General features: G+C 37.6%; 1 pseudogene; it reads left to right on the top strand.

Moving 5' to 3' along the window:
* Positions 1-3,943: 3,943 nt before the first annotated feature.
* Positions 3,944-5,217, top strand: LOC148970664 (uncharacterized; annotated as a pseudogene).
* Positions 5,218-22,626: the final 17,409 nt, after the last annotated feature.

Below are 22,626 nucleotides of genomic sequence, written 5' to 3'. Positions count from 1 at the left end.
ATTTTTAATGATGGAACCTAATCACATGCATAAACATATCTTGATATTATTCAGTTTCGAGCTATACAAAGGCGTGGAACGGTCATCAGATAAAGCCATTCTACCCTGAGTTCCAAATAAACATTTTAACTATGCTTAAATGTGTGTGCTTCCAGTACTCCGATTGGTTTTATTGATTTAATTGGTACATTTAAAGACCTATTCTTGTTTGGATAAAAGTTGTTTTTCTCAGTCAAGCCGTCCATAAATGCAAAGTAAATACAAACCAAATGTAATTTGAAATTAAAGCTTTTTTATTAACATATATCCAGAGTGGTTATGGGGCTTTGAAAACCGCGTTTTGCAACATTTCATCCTGCGTGGGATTTTATGAAGAGCCCTGCAGAAGTGAGGAGCTGTGATTTTAAATTCGCCTATATCAACACAGCGCGCACTAAGGGCCCTTAATTAATCCTGTCCATAATTAGATAATTAACGCATCCTGCTGCTGTAAAATAATATGCATGAGTGAGATATTAAATGCTTGAAAGGCTTAACACGACTGTCGACGGCAATAACGTACAGTCTCTGAACGCTGGACAATATAATGCAGCCTACGTGACTTATTGTCATTGCAAGAGCTCGGATGCTAGCGTGCAAGCACGTGCTGGTCTGCAAAGTATAGTAGAGGATGGAGAAGAATCAAACTTGTTACATGGCAAAACATATGGCAATATGGCCTCATTATATTATAAGAAGGCTTGCAGATTAAAGATGTGGAGTGTTTTGGTATGTCCCTGTTCCTTATTTGCTTCAACTATGTGGCATACTGGACAACTTTCAGAGAAAAATTTGAGTACCAAAAATCTTTCCAAACATTTTTTCCTCACTCAGTATTCTTCACCACTAAATACTGAGATGACAGTGAATGTAAGTGAACACTGCATAAGAGATGGAGCTGCAGGGCTCAGTGAATGTTCGTTGTGGTCAGCAATGAAATCAGAGAATCAGCTGGTGCAGTGTATGTTGGATGAAACTCACAACACAGACATCTTGCAGTGATCTTAGGTCGCGTGTGTTCAAGATCATTGTTGATTAGGACATAAAGCAGTCTGAATGACTATGAGAGAAAACCACAGGAAGTTGTATCTGCCATGAGCAATGGTTTACATGATGGTCATTACTTTTACATCAGTTATACAAAATTAATGGACACCATCAGTTTAAAAGAATGGTCATCAAAATGTGACTAAGCTGAAACACCCAGTGTGCAGCTTTCATCTTTCTTGTAATTTCTAACAAATCACCTGTTTAATAATACATGCTTATTTATTGGACTACGTCAAGCCAGTGTTCAATCTGAGCCATCACACATGAATGAAGATGCGTAACTGTACCCTCATCATATGAAGACTAACAACCTTCAAACAGAAAATCATTTTTGAATTAATTAAAATCAGGATAAATAAAATTTCTTTCACTTAATTCAAAAGGGGTGTTAGGATCCCCAAACCCCTCCAATTTGAAGACCGCACTGAATCTCACTATTTTAACAGTAAGAATCATCTCAAACATTCGTCAAATATTTGCATCAAAAAAGAAAAAGAAAAGAAAGTAATAAAGCGAGTATAATCTTGGACTTTTGTATTGGTTTAACAATACCCTAAATGTCTGATAATCAGTCAAATACAAACAAAAAAACTAAACTGTAAAACAAAAAATATATATATGATCAAAAAGTTATGACAAAATATGTTTTTACATTGCTTTAACATCAAAATAAGTTAAGCAATTTTTCTACTTTTTATAAGTTTTACAAGCTAACATTTTTTGAAATTACTTAAACATCCAAATTGATTGTACTTAATAATTTAAGGCAACAACTGCAGTATAATACAGTGCAATAACTTATTTTGTGAGAATTAGCATTTTCTACGCAGTAAAATATTTTCAAAAACGCTATAGTCCATATTATTGAGGCTCTTTACCTTTAGTGTATATTACTTTATTGTGATGGATGGTTTTGACATGGAATATAACGAAAATAAAATTATCTTTGAATGCTTTGCAACATTAGGATCAAAGCACCATAATTTTGGATGGCAAAGTGTGATAACCTGGGGTGTGTTTCCCAAAAGCATCCTTATGTTGAATTGTTTTGGTGACTTGCAACCATTTAGTTGGCTTTGGGAAACCCTGATTGGTAGTGCACAAGAAGGTTCATCATAAAACATGGAGAACCTGTTAACATTCCTATTCACTTCCTCACAGAACCACAAAAGTTCCTGAGCTGTAAATGCAATGGAACTAAACACTTTGAGCTGCAAGAAAATGAGGCCATATATATATTTAATATTATTGGAAAAAAAACATTGTTTTTAACCATTGATCAGGCAAACTCATTGCTATTGTCATTGGTTAAATGAATGTTGCAGTGTCAGGGTGGATGCTCAAATAACCCGATGTTCTGATAGGGCTACAAAGTTACATTTCTACTTTGACGGGAGAAATAAACCTACAAATGCATTATTTATTGTTGACTTTGTATTTAGGAGAATATATTGCATTTTTTTAATACACTCTTCCATTTAAGAAAATAAGCAACTTCTGCAATCCTGCTAATATTAACCACACATTTACATTGTTATGAAAAATGAGCACACATTTAAAAAGAAAGAATCAACACCGCCACATCAGCAAATGCTGAAGACTGTGTGAACAAAAGCTGAATATACAGTTTTCAGCCACCAACCTGAAAACCTCTACTACCATGTTCAAAAGAAAAAGAATAAAATAAGAATAATGCATCATAACTCAGTGCCATGTATGTATGTACAAGCTTTTGGCCACTGTGTGTCTAACCTAATTTCAACCAGTATGCTTCAAATTCTGGAGCTGAACTGTCAAAAAATTAGACAGTTACCATAAAATATGGGAAGGTGGTATACATTAATAATCTATTTTGTTCATTATTTCTAGCAACATATTGAGCAATAAATAACTATTTAGTGCACAAAATGTGACCTCATAATGAAATAGTCTATGATTAGGCTATATCATCTCTGACAGCTGAGTGGCCCATGTGGAACAGGGAGGCACTCGCATTTTGGTCGCGAACACTCTTTTTCTGATAGTAGCTTGACTGTGAAGCGATCATTTTTAATGGCATTGTATTAATGCACATTACTAGCAATTTTATAGGATTTATATTTTTATAGATATTTTATATCTATAAAAAGCAAGATAAATGACAAGGGAACACAATAAAAGTCCCTTTAAACAAAAAGTGTTATAACCAAACAGCCTTTACAAAGGAGCTTGGCATCAATGCAGATATACATCACAAAGAAACACAAAGTATTAATACACTTTTAATGTGCGGCTCAAAATGGTGACAAGGATACAATATTCCATCTGCCAAAAAAATGCCAATTTTGTTGATTTCTATGATTCTTTCCCAATGACATGCATTTGAAATTAGGGCTACAGGGGAGAAGTATTCAATTGCTCCACAAGCCTGTATACTGACCAGACTACTATTTATTTGCATGATAATAGATAAAGGTGGTCTGGTTATAATGACATGTCATCTAAGAATCAATATCCTGTTGCAAAGAAAAACAAAAAGAACATATGTAAAACAACAACAACAACTCTGTTACTGTGGCTTTTATTGAGTATCCAAACAAGTTTTTTCAGTTTGTAGAGCACCTGAATTAAAACAGCACAGATTCTTTATGTTAGCCACCAAGTTCTGTGTCAAAATTCACTCTAAAAAACTATTCTGAGTTGCACCATTTGTCCTTTATATAAATAATAAATTATAGGCTAGGCAAAAATCTTCAACCCTCCAGGGTGCTTATAAGGTACAACACCAAATATATGAAATATAAACCTTGAAAACACACTTATAGTCCTTATCACAGCAAAGACGCTACAGTGGACAGATAATGATAATGCCACAATGTACAATAATTTCTGTGCTTCAGTTAGAAAATGCATTGAGAGGGTAAAGCTACATTTAATGTCATTAAAAATGTGAGATGGAGAAAATAAAAATGGTTGCACATTTGAGCATCAGCAAGAACCAATAAGGTTCATTCTCATTTATTTCACAGGGCGTTTGAGCTTCTGCTAGAACCAATGAGGTTAATTCTCATTTATTTCACAGCACGTTTGAGCTTCTGCAAGAACCAATGAGGTTCATTCTCATTTATTTCACAGCACGTTTGAGCTTCTGCAAGAACCAATGAGGTTCATTCTCGTGTTACAGCACGTTTGAGCTTCTGCAAGAACCAATGAGGTTCATTGCATGTTATGCAGGACATTTGAGCTTCCATAAGAACTAGTGAGGTTCATTCTCAAGTTATGCAGCACTTTTGAGCTTCAGAAAGAACCAGTGAGGTTCATTCTCGTGTCACGGAGCACATATGAGCTTTTTCAAGAACCAGTGAGGTTCATTTTCGTGTTACACAGCACTTTTGAGATTCAACAAAGAAACAATGAGATTAATTTCGTGTGTTGCGGCACGTTTGAGCTTCCGCAAGAACCAATGAGGTTCATTCTTGTGTTACACAGCACGTCTGAGCTTCAGCAAGAACCAATGAGGTTCATTCTCATGTTCCTTAGCACTTTTTGAGCTTCAGACAGAAACAGTGAGGTTCATTCTCATGTGTTACGCAGCACGTTTGAGCTTCTGCAAGAACCAATGAGGTTCATTCTTGTGTTACACAGCACGTCTGAGCTTCAGCAAGAACCAGTGAGGTTCATTCTTGTGTTACACAGCACGTCTGAGCTTCAGCAAGAACCAATGAGGTTCATTCTCATGTTCCTTAGCACTTTTTGAGCTTCAGACAGAAACAGTGAGGTTCATTCTCATGTGTTACGCAGCACGTTTGACCTTCCACAAGAACCAATGTTACGCAGCACTTTTGAGCTTCAGAAAGAACCAATGAGGTTCATTCTCATGTAACACAGTACGTCTGAGCTTTTTCAAGAACCAGTGAGGTTCATTCTTGTGTGTTATGCAGCACTTTTGAGCTTCAGCATGAACCATTGAGATTCATTCTCGTGTTACACAGCACTTTTGAGCTTCAACAAAGAAACAATGAGATTAATTTCGTGTGTTGCAGCATGTTTGAGCTTCCGCAAGAACCAATGTTGTTCATTCTCATGTGTTACGCAGCACGTCTGAGCCTCCTCAAAACAGGGTTTGTTCTCCCACATCAAGCAGGTTGAGCTTCTGTTTATGTTCCCTAATCAATGTTTATATGTGAACAAAAGCCTAAATTACATTGCTTTATCATAAAGCGATCGAGTCTCATTAGAAAATTGACTAAACCACTTAACCACCAGATTATTTTTATGATCTCTTTATGAACTTTATGATCTCTTTATGAAGTGTCAAAGTGGTAGTTGCGTAGCTGTTAATGAAAGGACGGAAATCTCTCAGATTTCATCAAAAATATCTTCATTTGTGTTCCGAAAATGAACGAAAGTCTTACGACAAATGATACAGATTTAATATTTTTGGTTGAACTAACCCTTTAAAGACGTGTATCAGTATTTTACACTAATACTCAACTATTATTCCAAGCATTTTATGACAATATTGCATCTGACTGCAGCATTCAACACAACATAAGTCTGTAGTGTTAATCCATCTACACTTATCAGACTTCCCAGAAACCTCCAATTTAGAAACTAGTCTAGAAATGTCACGCAACCATGTCTGACCCACTCCTTTGTAGTCTCCTGTCATGTCTATACCAAGCATCATTTGTTATTCCTCTCAACAATTAAAAAAAATATACTAATGACAAAAGACTTCGTTGTCATGCCAAACAGTACACAATAAGCTTTTGGAAAATTTTGCTTGGTTTGTGCCTTAAGTAGTAAAGGCCAGGCCTCAAACCCAAGCCACACTGCTGAAGTACTCAAGCTATGCTCCTGGTTTCCAGCTATGACCCAATGAATGAAAAATGTCTCTCTTGAAACAGCTCCATGAGAGGTAAACTGGTGTGATTTCTCCTGTTTCTTTTAGTTATGACTCTGTATTGTTCCTCTATCTTTTTTGACACCTGTATGCGAGCACTGATTCAGTTTCCATTACAGCATTGCCCTTTAGTTAATTAGTCTCCATCTGGTTCCAGTTAAAGTCACTGATGTCACCGCTCCCCCTCCCTGTATGCCAGTCACTCCAGAGAAACATGGAAAACATTAGAGCCGCCTCTAATTAAATAACCAGGGAGCGTTTGTCACTATCTGTGTCTCTTGGCTTAGCTTTGACTCCCACTTATAGACTAAAACATTTGGATTTGTTGCAAAGCCACATGCAATAGCTTGCTTTTATTGCCTTTCCACACCCACACAAACAAAGGACAGAACAGATAAAAAATGGCTAAAAATATGCATTAAATTTATTTATGGATCAAGGATCAATAATAGGTGGTGATCTGGCTATATCTTTCATGCAACATCTTCTATATCTGGGATGGTACCTGTCCCAAATATAATGGGATCATGAAGCACTTTAATATAAATTAAATTTCACAGGACTGACAGGGCTTTACCAGTTAAATTAACAAATAGTGAATTTAGTCGTCAAATTGTTAAGTATAACAAATACCAAATACCACATCATTTGAATAGAACATATAATTTTGAACGCATGCCATTGAAGACATTAAAGCAAAGACAAGCAATGCAAACAAAGGATAATAATATAATTGCTACAATTTGCTTGGCATCAGTGCATAACCTTTTCATCTGTCAAACTGTCTAAATAAAGATTCACCCAAAAACTGAAAATTCTGCCATCATTAACTCACCCCTGTGTTTTGCCAAACCCGTAAGACTTCCGTTTATATTCGAAACACAAATGAAGATATTTTTAATGAAATCACAGCGATTTCTGTCCCTCCTTTGACAGCTATAAGCAACTTCCACTTTGTCACTTCAAAAAGTTCATAATTAGATTGTTTAACTAATCCATATAAATTTTCTGAAAAGACACAATTGCTTTATTTTTAGGAACAGATTTAATAGGCTTTTATTCACATATTTCACAATCACATTAGCAGCGAACATAAACGCATAAACAAAGCTCAGCCGAATCTGCTTGACACACAAGAATGAACCTCATTGGTTCTTTTGAAGCTCAAACGTGCTGCGTAACACAGAATGAAGCAGACTAGCTCCCATTTGTGCATGTTGATGAATGTTTATGTGTGAATAAAAGTCTAAATTAAATCTGTTCAGTAAAGCGATCGTGTCTCTTCAGAAAATGTGAACTAAATTAATCAATTCATTTGGATTAATTTTACAATATCTTTACGAACGTTTTGAAGTCACAGTGGTTGCTTAGCAGTCAATTTTATGGAATAGAAATTTCTTAGATATCATTAAAATATCTTTATTTTAGTTTCGAAGATGAACGAAAGTTTACCGGTTTGGAACGACATGAGGGTGAGTAATGACAGAATTTAATTGTTTGGGCGAACTATTCCTTTAAGGCCAGAAAAAAATCCCTAACGTCCAGACCGTGAACCGAAAGTCTAATATTAGAACCAGTGTCAAAACATAAAACTACTCTTACATTATAGGTCAAGGCACATTAACTTTAATGTGCTGCTCATAAGAAACGACATGAAATCATTTTAATTTAAAAACAATTAAATGTAAAATTAGAGTTTTAGGCCCAACATGTTCACTCTTCTTTTCAAGTAGACAATTAGAATTAGTTGAAACTTAACAATATAAATGCAATAACTAACACAGTGACTGAATTGTAAAGATACATTCATCACAACGCACATATTCGTCTCGGAAATAATTCCAACAACTATCATTTCCAGTAAAAAGAATGAGAACATAACTTGGGGATCATACAGTTGAAAGTCACAATTTATGAGGAAGTCAAAATTCACAATCTTGGCGCAGCGGTCAAGGATATAAACACTTAGCTTACCGTTTGAGAAAGGTTGCAGAGTCGTTTGTTTGCTGTGCTGCAAGGCCGCTAATTCCACATATAATCAATACAGTTCTAGTCCGCTGTAATTATCGCTAATTAGCAGATTTCGTAACATCGTATCTTATTTTCGTGACCTATAACATAGTGTGTAACTGTTTACTCTCGGACGAACGGAAATTAGGAATACAAAGCCAACAGACACTTTCACTAATTTCTTCAAACTTATATCAGAGACATTAAGGCTGTTTTTTTTTTATTACATTCAACTTTACTGAATGCAGGTCTTTCCGAGAATTCATAAAGTCGACCTTAGGCTTACAGAGCTTATTTGTAATTGTGCAATGGCGTTTCATAGTTTTATGCAATGTGCGCATGTCTTGTGCGCATGTGTGTTGTCATTTTAAGACAGTGAAACCCCAATCATTTTAATATTTTCTGCAAACAGTTTTCTTTTATTTTTGTAAATTAGCAGTTTTTGTTGTACATATTAACTCAATTAAGCCCCACAGTAGACATAAGTAATTCCGTTTTCATGTCAATTCAGAATTATCACTTGTTATTTGTTTTATTTGTTTAGAATTATCACTTGTTATTTACTAATTATTTGTTTCAGAAACAAATGTCCTAATTTAATGATTGATCTAAACAGATCAATTTGGTTCAAGGCTTAGGCACTTTTTATTGTTTAATTTCTTGAAATGCCAGAGATATCGTATGAGCTGGCTAAAACAAAAGCTTACATCTTCAATCCCATGTAGACAAACCAATAGACCACCACAATTTCAGAGCAACAGAATACAGAAAATCATTTCAGCTCATACATAAATGGGCCTGTATTATTATACATTTCAATAACATGTAAATAATTACTATAAATAAAACTTATTTTAAAGCAAAGCCATTACTGATGATTTTGTATTTTTTTTATTTATTTTTTTTTTTATTGTTTGCAACAGACCAATTTGTCATGAACATGTTTCTTTGAAGAGGTATTCAAAATATACAAAGGGTACTTGGTCCAAATGTAACCATTCTAAAGTATTATATAATCCAGTTCCACCACACAGCCGTCTGTCGGTCCATGCGGTACAGTCCACTTGTCTTAATGGCTTTTCCTGATGGCTTGCTGTTCTCAGGTAATGACATCTGGGTGTTTACTGTGCTGACTGGCTGAGACTCGCCACAGGCTGAATGAGTACCTGAGGGGTGGCTGGATGGCGTGGCAGGCCGGTTTATGAGGAGGGAGGGTAAACAGACAGCAGCGATGGCCAAAACCAAGGTCCTGCCCTTTGGATCGAGCAAGTGTGAGGCCAGAGGAAAAAGGCCGGCCAAGCAGGAAGCAAACGCATGCTCCCTATTCACTACATCATAAATGCTCTCTTCATTCCAGCCAAATCTGAGCTGTTCCTCAAGAACTTGGACATTATATAATGCGTCTATGATATAATTTATAGCTAATCCTTAATAATTCATTATTCAGGAACGTGGGTTTCCAGTGAAAGCACTATAGTTGAGATGTTCATTAATATCATCATTGCGGAATTCTGATGGTTTGTTTTCCCCACAGATGGATTTGTTCTAAAATATGAGGGCATTCAAAATCCCACAAGACTCAATACTGGATCAGATCCAGTTTCACTTCATACTTCCTCTCTCATCCTTGTGATGTTAATCATTGTCCCACAGTTACCAGTGTTCTTTTATCACACAACACTTTTATTGGAAGACATAATGTTTGGCTGTAAACATGTCTCTAACAACATGCTGCTACATTTGTATGCCAACAGATCCTGAAACCCACATGAAACTAATTACATCATCCACCATTCTTAAAAAAAAAAAAAATGTGCCGTCAGACAGAAAGAAAGATCAACGGAGAGACAGACAGATAAAGAGAGGCAGAAAGACAGGTTTGCGACGTTAAGCTGAGGTCTTCTTGTTTGGTATATTCTCCTTGGCACTAAAAGTCATAAAAGGCCTTCAGGTTTTACAATGTCATGTCCAAACGCAGCATCCCCCACGGCTTCTCTTTCCCCTTCTCTCCCTTTCTCTCTTCCCTCCCTCTGAGCTACCTTCACCTCCCCCCATGCTTTCTTCCTTCATCAGTTGAAAAAGACAAGCATATTCTTACTGCTGAAAAGCACTATGAATATTGTTGAAAAGTACAAACTGGAAGGAATTTAGTGGTCTCGTGTTTGTGTGCCATTGATTTTGTTGACAGTGGTCAGAATGTTCTAATGCATGTGGTACAGATCGAACGATCTTAAAACCGCTTTTGCTACTGATGGCTTTCCAAGAACACATCAGAAGAGCCGCTTTAGGCTTATGGTGCCATGCGAGTCCATTTTAGTGTTTCTTGCTGCTTTTGAAAATGTATTGTTTTAAAAATGGCAACAAAAAAAATCAATGTTAAAAAAAATTGACTTAGCAAAAGAAAAAAATAAGTGTCAAACATCGTCAAAGTCATTCTTTAAAGCTGACATTCTGATTTATTGTCGGCCTTTCAAAACAAAAGACTCAGAGGTGACCAATAAATCCGTCCGTACTTTGCTTCCTCAAGCTATTTGTCCTCTTGAGGTGTAAAACACTCTGAGGCAAGCCCTACTTGAACCAGAGCTGTGAACATATAGCGTCCACCAATTATCCTGTCTGTCTGCTTCTCTGCTAATTATGGCTTGCCTGCTGTGTTTGCGCGAGTGTGCATGCGTGTCTCTTATGGACAGACGGGGGCTAATAACACCATATTTTTTGAAAAGACAGAAGGCCTCTGGCCATCGCTTTCAACACACATGCCACACAGGCAGTCCCACCCAAGGCACTCAGACCTGTCATTGATGGCCATCCCCTTTCCCACTCTTGGACTCTCCGCAGCTGTGGTCTGGCGTGACAGAAATGTGCAACAAATTACTTTGCTACCGCTTCTGAGGGCAAATGTCAAATATCACTCCATATTTACCAGAATGGAGTCATGCACAGACACTTACATAAGGATGGGTATTTTCTGTGCAGGGTGTGGATGTCATGTCAGCGAGCGAGAAAGAGAGAGAGAGAAAAACTGGTTTCCTTTTCTGGATGCCATCCAGGTCTGTGCACAGTACCAGGCAGCTGTCAGTAGGATTGATGAGCCCAGCTGGTGAAGATGTGCTGGGTGTCAGCAGGGCAGCAGATTTTAGCGAGGCCAGAGAGCACTCACCGCATGAGTTAGGTGTGATCTGAAGAGGACGTGATTTAGAGTGCTATGACTGGGCAGGTGAGATGACTGTACGACGGATACTTTGCTGGTGAATCAGCTGAAAGTCATTTCAAGAAGATGGGGGAGTGTGCAACGGTGTGCAGAGGTCGTGATGTGCGCTTGTATTTACGCACAAGACATTGCTGGAGGTGCAAAAGTTCTATGCAGATGTCCAAATAAATGGTAAATCATTGTGGATGCTCATATGCTTTTTGCACTGAACGTGTCTGGCAGCCCAGGGGCTAGCGAATGACTAAAACATTAGCAGGAATCCTCATGGCTCTCACACGCTCTCCCATCCCCCTCTGTGCTAGGCCTGTGCAAACACACACATACACACGCTGAGCCAAAATGGTGCCCATTCACATGCACACTTTAAAACATCATGGCCTCTCTCCGGCTGGGGAATGCGTATCCGTGCGTTGCTTCGCTCGTATACACAAAGTGTCTATTTAGGTGTGTGTCCTCATTCCAAGAGCTGTAAAGATGCCATTGGCATCTCGGCCCAGAACACTGAATCGAGTTACAGGTGTTCCTTTTAACACAGTTGCCCTGAAAAAAAAAAAAAAAAAACACAAAAAAAAAAAAAACATTTTATGACCAAGCTTGTATGGAGACCTGGGGAACCAGAAGTGACACAGACCCACAAAACAAGTTAAAACCACGTACCCAAGATCATAGACACTAAACACACACACACACACACTGAGAGAGAGAGGGAGAGAGTAAAAATCTCTCATATAATTCACAACATATCATCATTCTCTTGAAATGTTGGTCAGAAATTTTAATGTGAATAAATGGTGTGTGTAAATCATCTTGTTTTATGAGGTAAACATTCTTTATTTCTTCATACTGCATAACTAGTCTTTCACTAGCTAAAGTGAGCCGTTCACTCTCCTTACTCTTCTTTTTACAGCGCGGTTGAAAATGAAAATAAAGCCACAATGAATCTCTTTATATTTTTTAACACAGACATTTGCATTTTAAAGGGCATCGTGATGAGTTAACTTAACAGTTTCTATGTACTGTTACATTATTGCCTCTAATAATTATCAGTGATAAACTGCCCTAACATTAAAAAGAAATACAAATCCATTCACATTTTTATGGCTGGAAAAATTATAGTGTGACATTTGAGAGTCATTGAGCTGCAGCTTACGGGCTTATTTTGGAAAGTCAAAGACATCTCAAATGATTTGGCAGTTTGTAATTTGGCCGCGGTTTGGGATGGCTAAGATGGCCCCGACAAAGTCCTTTTTTATTTAACACAAACTCTTAAATGATAAATGTTGGGAGTAATACCTTGTTAAAGGCCTATAAGTTGACATGAACCATGTATATATGTATTTATAGTCTCAAAGAGTTGAGGGACAAAAGAGTATTATTTGCAACATGGCTCATTTCATTCACAAATGTCGGTGTCCAGCTAGGAATTCAAAACTTTAAGACTCATAAACAGAAGAAATAAATATTTTATATCATCATTATTACTACCACCACCCCATCTACTACAACAACTTCTGCTTTTATCACAACTATTACTTTTACTACTACTACTATTAATAATAATAAATACAATTTAACAACCGAAAATCTAAAAAAAATCTCTACGTCTCAAAATATATTCCTGTAACTATACACCCTGAAAGAGTTGCACTGAAATGTTTTCATGTGTTTTGTGAATGTTTCAACGCCCTCTGGCGGCATCATGAAGTATCGCAACACGCTGCCCTTCTCCAAAACCTCCACAGCAGCGTTCAATAACCCTGTTCTAGAAGGGCCCCCAGCAATACAGATTTTGTGTCTTCCTATAGTCAAACATAACTGAACTGACTCATCAGCTTGCTAGCAGAGACAAAGACCCAAATACGGCGTGTTAGAGAAAGCAGACATTCAAAGTAATGTTGGGAGGTGTCCCATTACTCTACAGTAGCAATGTTGACATGTCAGCTGTTTGACAATCTTTTACTCCACGGTTATAATTAAACCTAATTAGTTCGCTTGCAAAATGTTCAGCATTTCATGTTCCTGTATATCTGACATGTTGTTGCATTAATTTCTTTTAAACATTTGAAAAGTTTGTGATTACTTTTTCCAAGCGATTCAGTCAATTATTGTTACAGTTTGCTTATTTTTGCTATAGCCATGTGCTAATAAAGTATTATTCTTTATATATTATAAAAAATATATTAACACATAAAATGATAAGAATACTAACACAGTACATATTTAATAAAGTAAAGGAGATGAAATTGATATTACTTATATCTGATGTGTGTTATAGTTTGATTAAATCTATAGTGGTACAAAGGATGTATGTGAAGTGACACTTCCGGGGACAACTATTTCACATCATATAATAAATATATTTTGGTCTAATACAAGCACCAGAACCAATACAATTATAGCTCACAATACATTTAATTTCTGCGAGAATGCGTTCACTGAAGTAAAACTGTTTTTCATAATTCATAATTTAGAATATCTGGCAATCTTATTTCAACCTGCAGTCCTATATTGAGACTATAGGTGGCAGCACAACACCTGAGACATCAAGCACTTTTCTCATCTGACTGAGGAAACTAAAACAGCCCGAAAATGTGTACTTCCCTCCTACACAGTATGCTATACTGTCTGAATACTAAGAACTAATGACAAACAATACAAAAAAAAATATCCTGATGATGTGATATTCTAAAAAGCTAAATTGTTAGCAAATGGTGAAAAGTCTTATATTACTGTTGTACCTCTCAAAATCTACTGACTGATTTTAGATCCCTAAGTATCACTTTTTGGAGAGTGTTTAGTACTTTTCCAATACCAACCCCAGCATTGTTTCTTATGCCAACGCCAAACATGTAGGCCTATTAGGTTCAAATGGTCAAAACGTGTCTCATGACTTTAATGTTTGTGTCTTTTTTGAAGGGGCATCACTCATCTTGTAAGCACTCTGGAGCCATTTCAAATTAATTAACAAAATTACCTTCAATTAAAAAACGGCACCGCAGATCTGACAATTCAGGCATCCATCAAGTCAGCGAGTGGCGCTCTGCCTAACAGGCTAGCAATGAGAAAAACAATGAGGAACAGGAAACGCTGGAATGAACGGGTGCTTTTTACTCCGCGTCTATCAATCTATCTATGCTGTTACAATTCAGTGGCAATAAATGAATATGTAATCCCGAGCCCCATCACAACTGCCACCATGTGACAGAATGCATAAAAAAGAGTACCGAAGAGGAAAAATTCTCACACACACGGAAATCTCACTCACACATGTCAATCTGTATCCAGCAGTCAGGAATAGAGGCATCAAAACAGCCAACGTACACTCTAAAAAATGCTGGGTTGTTTTAACCCAACTTTGGGTCAAATATGGACTAACCCAGCCGTTGGGTTAAATTTTTACATTACTTTTTTAACCCAACATTTCGGGTTTGTCCATATTTGACCCAAAATTGGGTTAAAACAACCCAGCATTTTTTAGAGTGTATGGAGATAGATAGAGAAAATGAAAAAGAGATTAGATGTAGGGAGAACTGCTAAAGAAAAGGGGAGGAAGAGTGCAAATGAGGTGAGAGAGGAAGGGAAAGATGCGATGAAGTGGGAGATAGAGAGATGATGATGAGAGAGGCCGTGTGTGTGTGTGTGTTGGGCTGGGAGACTGTAGAGGAGATTTATGCTAGTTGTATAATTCCTTATCCCCCCCCCCCCATCTCCAACTCCACCTCAGGCACCGGCCCACCCTCCCTGAATCTCCTGCACCACACACACACGCACACATACACACACACTTCTCTCCTACCCACCCGCACTGGAGCCCGTGATTAAGATTCAGGCGGGATACGACTGCAGCACTTTGCAAATGGAAGACTAGACATAATTTCCCTAAAATGCTGTTTTTTATCACCGATTTCCCCTCCACCAGCCTCCCACCGCACGATTGATAGCTGATGGCACCTCTGACAACTTAACATTTTTATGACTAGATTTATGGCCTATCTGCTCCTGCCTTTTTATAGCTAAAACTCTGTAAAAATGCTTATTTCTGTGATAAGGAGAGGGAGGGTGAGCGTGTCGGTATATATGCATCTGAGAGAAGGCACCGGGCTAACGTATATTTGTCGGTGACAAAGAGTGCCACCGCATTGCAGGCGTGAATTGGAGTCATCCTGGTTCCCTCAGGCTCTGAGCTCCACTGAACCCGAACTAGAACATTCTGTGAGGTGGCCAGGCTGCAGCTCTTTGACAATGGCGGGGTCGGGGTGTGTTCACAGCGAAGGAATGCCTTCAAAAGGGAGGGTCTTTCGCTCTGCATGAATTACATGGCATATTCACTGAAATATCACAGAAATGAATTGGACGCCTGGTCAAACTGACTTTGTTTTGCTGAAATAAATCACTTTTACTTTCATTGGACTCCTCAGGGAGATTTACAGTTCAATCAACAGGGTTTTATAGTGATATTTAGGGGACCTGAACTTGTACTGAGATACTTGCTGCTGAATATGGAATAGTGGCGTGAGTATCATCCGTGATCCTTGGCTTTAATCATCGGTGAATCTGCAACATTATTTTGATTAATTTGAAATACTATTAAATTTCTCATAGGCTCTCAAAACACCTAACCATGAATTTGTCCTATTATAGTTTCAACACTATAATTTTTTTCAGTTATTGTAAGTCATAACGACTGGTGTTTGTTTTTTAATTGTGCATTTAAGCATTCTTCACCAGTAGAACATCATCAAAAAACCACAGATTACCCAAATGTGGCATTCATTCGGACACTCTTTAAATTGTGACAATGAATTTGATGAAATGTCTGATTTCACCGTAAACACGACAGACATTAAGTGCAGAGTTTATGTGGCTAAATTTTTATGTGCTCACTGTTTATGTCTCCATGGCAAACGGCTCTTTTTATGTGTCAGTGGAACCAACATTTCTTCCTGAATTGGTGAGGTATTGTTTATGTGTTGGCAGTGCCTTACTGAACGCCGCTGGAGAATTTCCTTTTCTGCTACAAATCATGCACGTGCACACGTTGGTGCTTTGTTTTTTCTCCAAATTTTTATGAATGCAGATGTCCACATATATTTGTTTATATTATATCACTATGCTGAATTCTAACAGTCACGGCGCTGCAGAAGCAGTGTTCGATTTACTCGCTGTAAAGCACCTCTCACATTCATTTCTCTCTGCATACACATTTTCCTACTTACTATATTTTACTTATTGCATTTGTGCATTCCTGGGAATTGAACCCATAACTTTTTCGTTGCTAGCACCATGCTCTACTGCTTGAGCTACAAGAATATTACAAGAATGTGAATGCTCCTCTCTTCTTTACTCAACTTCATCCCTTCTTTCTTTGCCACAATGACTGTTTGAGGACCTCAGGGTAGAATGCTTCCTCACCTCATCATAACCACAAATCATTTGAGGTTTTACAGAGGAATGAGGTCAGCACATCTATCTATCTATCTATCTATCTATCTATCTATCTATCTATCTATCTATCTATCTATCTATCTATCTATCTATCTATCTATCTATCTATCTATCTATCTTCCCTTTATTAGTCTATAAGTACATTTAGCTTTAGCATGATGCTAATGCTTTCAGTGTAATTTTAGTAAATGCTTTCAAAACCCCGCAGGCTTGTTCTTTTTTTTTTTATTAACGTTTTGTAATTGTTGAATCAACACCTTTCTGTTTTCATCTCTTTCCTAGGCTCAAACTCCCTGAAATTTTCCATTACTCTTTTTTCCGTTCTGGGTGTCTAGAGAGGTGGTGGGAATTTTACGAGAAGGAATCTGAAAACGGAAAATGTGTGCTTCTAAAGTGCTCAAACCCAACAATCTTCCTAATGCAGTAAAGTGGAGTGTTAATGTCTTCCAGAGCAAAACTCTCAACACTGATGCTGTACATGGTGGTCATTGCTTCGTTGCTGACCAGCAACAGTTAACAGTGCATGGAACTGCAGTTCAGTTATTAAATCAGTTTCATGTCCTTGATGTACATTTAAACATGTGGGATATACCTGGATAACCTGGATAACACAGGTGTGCATGAGTGAGAAACAAGCTTGTTTGTTTGTATTTAGCCACACATACATTGCAAGCAGCTATGTGTGTGTTCACTCTGTACATCAAGTAGATCTGTAATTGTGCCCTGCTGATTACCTGGCTCCCATTAGGAACCCCACTGATCACTGTCTGGTGTAAAACTGAATCCTGGAATTCACCCAAGGCATTCACAAATGTGTTTGGCCTCCATGCTTGCTCTCGCACCTAATTGCTCTCACTTTCCTTGAAAACTGGACAAGTACTTGCTGGTCTTAATGCCGTAACGAACAGGAGTGTTCATACGCACGATGATTGCTTTGTGTATAGCAGAATTAACAAGGCATCGTTCTGTGAAATGTGCCTGACTGAAATGCTTCTAAACGTCCACTTTTCCAAAGATAGAAACATCTGAAGTATAATGCACTATATCAGTTATACCATGGTTATCAGCCGATATTAGAGATTTAAATTTGAAACACTTTTAAATTATGTTGAAAGAGAAGTGAAATGAGCATGCACATTATCAATTAAATATCCACTAAGTTAATGTTTAGCTATCTTAATCTTTCACTTAGCTTAATCTTTAAAAATTAATAAGACTGTTAATGGGCTCTATGCACGGCGGTATTTCCGGTGAAGGTTTAAGGATGCTCGAACTTCCGCCGATTGTAGAGTCCAATGCAATACCGAGAATTTATTTTGAATTTTATACTCCATGGTTATACTAAAGAAACGTTAGTCACTAAAACAGATAAAACAGACACCCCTTGTTGTGTTTATGCTTCTTTTTAAAATTATATTAAATAAACATAACTATATATAAAATTACATCTAAACGTATGAACGTTTCGTTTCAAAGATGGGAGGACAGTAAATTTTGAAGACCCATAATCCCGTTTTCCTCCGCTTTAATCTCCCCAACCAGAAACTGTTGAGCATCCTTGCATCAAATACGGAACTTATGCGTGCTTATAGCCCATTAATTAAGAATAAAATCAATAAGAATACTATCCATTTGTAATTTTGAACATTATAATGTAAAATTTAAAATTTGATTTTAATTCTTATTTTAAATGTTTGTTTAACATGACGTATTAGTATAGCTTTTTAATGGTTAACAAACTTGACATTCAAAATAATTAATAAAAATCTTGATTAAATTTTACAGTAGTCGTATCGTAAGAAATGTGCTCACACTCTGGTTCTATTATCTAGGTGTGTTTACAATATATTTTACTGGCGGGGCATCTCACACCATAACACAAATACAGTTTGTTAACATCAGAAATGCAAATGCATAACGCGTCAATGCTTACGCTGCTTTTTCTCTGTCCAAGACCCTCTATAGTAATAGTTGCTGTAAACTTTCAATTTGTTTTAAACTCATTTCACAAATTCTGTGTTTACAAATCTAAAGTCTAAAAGGCAAAGCAGTCTGATAGATCATTATAACCAAGAGAAACTGAAAAAAGAGAAAAATATAGAAATATTATGTTAAAAAAATATTTTTATATAAAAGAATATAGCACAAATAATACACAATAAAAATAAAACAGTTCAATCTGTTTTTTTCCCATGTTTCAAGTCTGTCTTACGATACATAATGAATAGTTAGCAGTACAAAGCTCAAACTGCTTTCATGTTATTCCAAACACAGCCCATGTCTTGGTTAAAAGGAATATTTTCCATTTTGCCAATGTATGCATTTAAAATAAAGCCTCTATGATTGACCCTTATAGAGGGCAACTATAAAGGGTGATTAAATGGGGAAAGAAACAGTCACATCTTTGGCAAACATAATCATAAGTCAGGCTCTCCATATTCCTATAAATCATTTGACATTTGTTTCAAATCCATCATTAATGAGCATTCACTGTATTAGTATGTTTCACTGTATCCTGCCTGCATGTTGCGTGTATGTATAGATGCTTAGTTGTGTGTACACATACTTATTTGAGGCCTGTTTTGTCTGGCTGAGATTTTCCAAAGCTGGCTCTTTAGGATGTTCCTCATTAGTGTGAATATTAATGCGGACCGAAAAAAAGGGGAAGGCAGTAGGACAGGGAGGAAAAATGTAAAAGGAATTTGGAAGAGCTTTTTAAAGGGGCCATTTCATCTGAATCGTTATTTTTTTGCGGTCCTCCCAAGGCTCGTAACTGGCGGTCTATGAAGAGAGACAAGCCGCAGAGGGGCTTCATTTAAAACCTAAAGGTCACAGCTCAGAGAAAGGTCTCCAGCTCAGCCAAAAATATAAAAAAGTGGAGGTGGAGAAAGAAACTGAAAGAAAGAGAGAGGAGAGAGAGAGAGAGAAGGGTACGGAGGGTGGGTGCATGGGTAAAATGATACAAGGGGGAAAAAAAGCAAAAAAGCATACAGATAGAGAACACAAATCAAACTAAATTTAATGACGTAAAAACAGAAGTAAAAAAAAGACACATTCTGAAACCATGAAATCATTAAAGCGAACCGTGTAATTTTCTAACAAGCTTATATGAATCCATTTCATCCAACCACATGCAAAAAATGATCTTATCCTCATTTTGTCGATCTCCGTTTCTTTCACATGCAGTTATTTTTCTGGACAGCTCTTCGGACAAAATCAAAACGCTGTTAGGAAACGCGCCAGCATGCCCATATCTGCGCTGGAGCCATCGCTTAAAAGTGCATTGGCACTCTGCCTTTAATGCAGGTACCTGGCAGTCACGCTTTTCCAGCTTGGTTGAAACCCAGAGGCTTTGTCAGATGGCAAATTAATTTTGCTGTGTTCCATCCCGTGAAAAACCTTTTCCATTCAGCCATTATATGCCAAGAACAAAAGCCACCTTTACATTTTCAAAGCAAATTGCCTAATACTGCCATCACTTTTGAGGCATTTAGTTTGCTCAACAGTTTGTGTTCAAGCATAGGGCATTAGCAATGGTTGTCTGTATTAGCGCAATCAGTGCCATCTCTCCAACCACCATGGCAGCTAGTCCTTTACAAACCGCTGTAATCAATCACTTGTTTATCTGTGGGCTCACTTAAATTACCCAGTGAGTACACCACACAACAGCACAAACCCAGAGGAGCAGTGTGAGCCAGACGACAGACCTTGATCTAAAGCCCTGCACTCTGCACTGATAACACTCCGGCTTCCCCTTTAATGTCCCCAGCACAGAGAGATGCACCAGGCCCCCTAGTAAACGGAATGCCCCAGCTCGCTTGTAAAAGTAGGGTCCCTGGAAGACAGAAAGAGAGAGAGAGAGAGAGCGAGAGGGGGGGGGGGGGTCTCTGGTAGGATCAGGAACGAAAGGGAAGGAGGAAAATCACACATCCAGGAATTAACTCCCTCTATCCATTGCCTGGATCAATCCCCTCTGCAATTCCCAATCCGCCCCCATCTCTCTTAAACTCATACCCAATTCCAATCATGGACACAGTAAAGCTCTCTTGTAAAATACCACAATGCGACCTCAGACTTCAGTAAATTAGATGCCGGTTGGACCCCTTTGCTTTGAAATACAGCGCAGGTCTGCCTGGAGCAGCATTAAAACTGAGGTCAGCCCAGCCACTGCACACAAGAGATATTCCTCCTGCCATAACGGTGTGTTTGTGCGGAGGTATGTTTGCAAACCTCATTTAAAGGAGCCGAATGAGAGGCTAAAGCCTGCCAGTTTGGCATCGGCTTTGTGCATGTTTGTCAGTGGGTCTGTGCGTGGGGGTCCCTGGTGAGGGTGTACCCAGTATGCGTCAACGTGCTGCTTGGGCCAGGCATGGCCACCGATCAGATGGATGATCAAACTCTAATCATTCCCTCACGACCCATCCCGGGTAAAGCTGTCATTAATTTTGCGGAATTACATCAAATTGGAGACATTCTTTATGCGGCCCACGGCCTACAGACAGTTATACGATGGGGACTGCTGTGCTAAGCAGATGGGGCAGCTTGGCCGTGCATACTAAATACTGCTGCCCCCCTTCACGTTTCTCCCTTTCTCTCTGGCACATCAGCTCTCTCTCCGTCCCTTCATCCCTGTCACTTACGTACTTCCCTCTCTCTTTGTCTTTTACCCTTCTGGGTTACTTTAAGATTGACTTTAAGAATGACTTTAAGATTTTACTTTACTTCTATTGTCCCTGCCCTACTATAATTCACTTTAGACACCATTTTTTCTTTGTTTTTCATTAGAAGTATCCACATGCTCTCTTTCCATCAGGAAGGACTATGTGTTCAGGTTGTGGTGAGTGTTTGTTACTGACGTTTGCTCCTACCCTACCTAGAAAAATGGCCCGCCCCAGAAAGACTGTTGTCAGCTCACTCATGGTGCAACCAAAATGCAAGCTACTGCATGTCATCTGCATTCACTGCACTCATTCAGATGCTGTAATCTGTTACACAAGACAGAAGATTTCCTTCTCTTTCTGTGAAACGTGGTTCATAAGCTATATTTTGTCATGCATGGCAATTTTTCAGCCAATAAAGGATTTTTTTTAAAGCAGAACACCATTATAACATTAGGCATCCAAAATTATTGTTGTATCAAAGTCATTTTTGCAAAAATAACTAAGTTCTGTCAAATCGATAACCACACAAAAGATTTGTTCACAGAATATGTTTATGTATATATATTCATATATATTTTATATCTCTCTGTGTGTATATGTATATATACACAGACATGCACACACACATAAACATATCATATATATATATATATATATATATATATATATATAAATATAATCATATACACGCATTTATGTTGTGTAAACAAAAACTTTAATGTTAGATGTGATTAATTGTGATTAATTAATTTGACAGCACTAAAATAGTTTAAAATGTTCTTAAATGTAAAAGTCTCTTATCTGATGAAAAATACAGTAAAAATAGTAATATTGGTAAATATTCTTACAATTTAAAATCTGAAGAAATTCAGTTACTCTAGTCTTTAGTGTCACATGATCCTTCAGAAATCTAATTCTAATTCTAATATGCTGATTTGCTGCTTAAGAAACATCAATTTGTTATCAAAGTTTAAAACAGGTGTGCTTAATATTTTTGTGTGGAACTGTGACACATTTTTTCAGGATTATTTGATGAACGGAACCTAATGATTATTATTATAATGGATTTGCACTGTAAGTATCATAGTTATGATAAATTCTGTTTGGTGATTGAGTACACCACACATATTCACTGACTTGCCAGCTGGTAGTAGCCTACCTGTATTAACGTTAGTCTAAAACATGGTAGACTAATGTTAATACAGCTTACAAAGGTCTGATTTGTAGAAAACAATTCGAATTACCACAAAAACTCAATAGTCGTTATTCTTCAGGTTTTGCAGTATCTATAAAACAAGCATGAGGAATCCCTGACCAGGTTAGTA

Source organism: Pimephales promelas, chromosome 20 (assembly GCF_988280905.1).
Source record: "Pimephales promelas chromosome 20, fPimPro1.hap1.1, whole genome shotgun sequence".
NCBI classification, from domain to species: Eukaryota; Metazoa; Chordata; class Actinopteri; order Cypriniformes; family Leuciscidae; genus Pimephales; species Pimephales promelas.
This window is presented reverse-complemented; position numbering and strand designations above follow the sequence as displayed.